We start from the raw sequence: 2,765 nt of genomic DNA, 5'->3' as shown, positions 1-2,765 counted from the left end.
CCGGCCTTCCCTCCTGCTCAGAGAATCAAAAAGTTAATTACTGTAATTTGCAAAATGTACATACAGTGCCTTAGTACATGGAAATCATCGAGGTGGGTCTGAAACACTGCAAGAGTGCCTTGGCACCTCACCACCACTTTTGCCATTCTTCTTTATTTCAGCTCTATGCAATGTGTCTGTTTGCAATTCTGTTGTGTTCTGTGCTAAGTAGAAAAAGATGGCTGTTCCTAATTGTCTCCTAGCTCTACACACAAGTTTTATTCCTGTGTCTTTTGTTTATTCCCTTCCTTCTGATTACAGAAAATCATTCCATGCAAAAAAAATTGCCTACCTTCATCATTTAGCTAGCATTCAGGAAGGCTCAGCAGGACAGTACTTTGAAACAAAGATCCTTTATTTTCACTTCACTGGTGGTTAACTAACTGTATTTTCATATTAAGATGAAAGTTCATATCATTTTGTATTATTCTGAGTTCTCCATTGCTCCATGGGAGCTTCTAGCTGCTGAGCAATTTTGAAAAATCTGGTCATGTGTAAGGGAGACTCAAAATTTTAGAAGTACTCATATATAATACAGATATTGCTATTTTCTGAAAATGTGAATTTATATGGCAGTTGAATAAATATAACAGTGGTTATTGTCATCATATATTTTTCATTTATCAGTGATACATCTGTGCTTTCTGGATATTGAATGCTACTTGATAATAAAATTCTGCTCTAAGTCACTCTTACCTAAGTAAACTTAAGAGTGAAACTTTAGTCTGCTGAATTCCAATTATGATCCTGAACAGACAGTTTTGATATACTGGGCAATGGTAGGGTAAGAAATTTAGCAAAGTTATAAGAGTCTTTTTAGGGACTGCAGTTATTATTTGCTATGAAGTGTAGAAGTATTAATGAAGTTTCACTCTGAAACCACTATTGTTGCGTATATAAAAACAGAGCCTAGAGAATGCTGGAATACAAAAATTAGATGTAGCCTTTAAAAGATCCAAGGAGGTGAAGGGGTAAAGAATCAACACAACACCAGTAGATTAAATGCTGGGATTTGTTTCATATTCCTATTTTAGGTTTTCCAGGGGGTATTCATGTATTATATGATAACTCCATTAAAACTGAAAGATTCTTGTGGTAATTACAAAAGCAACCACTTACTTGAGATTTGTTTCAGGGTTTTTATTTGGTTAATTTGTATTTGCTAAACATATTTGTCAATTACCTGCGGTCCTTTAAACATGTAAATATGCTTGATGGTTGAGTTGAAGGCCACCACATAAAAAGAATTCAAAATAACTTTAAATAGACTGGAGGACTACTGTCTCCTGCAGAGTTGTTCTTTTCTAGGGAAGTCTTGCAGTAGAAGTGTCTGCTTTGTGTGTATCGTAGGCCTGATACTCGGTTGTATTGTGGGCACGTGCAAGACGGGAATATCCACAAGTGCATGAGAAGTTTCTCCTCTGGCTGAGCTGCCAAATGTTTAGAGAGGTCCAAGTACAGAATAAAATTTATGGACAGAAGAAAGTGAAAACAGAACAAGTTAAAACATGAAAGGCCTGTTTATGCAACCTGTTTTTTTCTTTCTGCTCCCCTCCCATTCAACTGAGTGACAGTTATACCAGCCTGTGATTCACTGTAAGGGTCTGTGCAGAGCCTTCTGAAGATTCAGAGGAATTTTGACTAGGAAAACAACTCTCTTTCCTCAACAATTGAGGACCTGGGATTCTTCTGAGTCATTTTTGATGAGAGTTTGTTTTCTCAGCAAAAATGCCTTTGGCTTTCAGGGGGTTTAATAACAGCTCAGAAATGAGACGTCTCAATTACGGTTTACTTTCTCATTTATCTTTTCATATTTTTGGGTCCCATTTCTCTCCCAGAAAGATTTAAAATATTCTCTATTAAGGTTGCAGGTTTTCTCATAGCTAGAGATATGCTATCTGATTTAAGATTTTGATTATCAAGATGTCTTGATGCAGCTGTGGCCCTAAACAACTAGAGATGTTTAAATGCTAAATAGAGATTACTTTCAGTTATGTAGTGGTATTAAAGATATGGCCTTTAAAATCTATTTAAAAAATAAGCAGTAGGTGGAAGATCCACAAAGATTCTGGTTTTAAGCTTCACTTTGAAAAGCTCTGCATGGCTAGGCAAAACCAGAAGTTTCTATTCCATCTGTAAGCTTTCCTCTGGCTTCCAGATCAAGTGCCTATGTAATTATAATGATGAGGTATAAAAAGCTTTAAAAATTTAGCACAGTTGCACTCTTTTTCAACAGTAGTATACTGAAAGATTTGGGATGGTTTTGAATTATTTGAAATATCTTAAAGATACTTATTGTTTTATTATAAGGGCTGAGGCATACAGATGTAACATTTCCTTAAAATTGGAATCCTACTAAAATCTACTGATGTAGAGGTTAGTTGATTACCATGGATAGCTTCAAGAAGTCTGTGTTTGCAATTAAAAATGTTTTATTAGTTTGAGTGAGATTCCTCATAGCGTTCACTTAAAATAAGGAGTTAAATTTCAGCTATAGGTATAGATGCAGGTGAAACTTCCCCATGGCACTGGACTAGGTGATGTCCTAGTTATAATTTTCGTTCCATTGTCTGTGACTATTTCAATTTTTTGTTCCAGTTGGAAAAGCAATTATACCAAAGACATTGTTGCTCAGTGGAACTGAACCATGGGACTGCACAACTCTCTGGTGCATCATCCACTCCTCCCAGTTCTGTATTATCTTCATACTTACCAAGGGTACACTG

At 35.9% G+C, this 2,765-nt stretch overlaps 1 protein-coding gene across 4 annotated transcripts in view; it reads left to right on the top strand.

Moving 5' to 3' along the window:
• The window catches only part of DPH6 (diphthamine biosynthesis 6), a 200,179-nt gene that overhangs the window by 80,290 nt on the left and 117,124 nt on the right, over positions 1–2,765 (top strand). The gene's annotated exons all lie outside the window — the stretch shown is intronic.

Source organism: Empidonax traillii, unplaced genomic scaffold (genome assembly GCF_003031625.1).
Source record: "Empidonax traillii isolate 1590-97213 ecotype Southwest subspecies unplaced genomic scaffold, ASM303162v1 scaffold53:size2875158, whole genome shotgun sequence".
NCBI lineage: Eukaryota > Metazoa > Chordata > Aves > Passeriformes > Tyrannidae > Empidonax > Empidonax traillii.
This window is presented reverse-complemented; position numbering and strand designations above follow the sequence as displayed.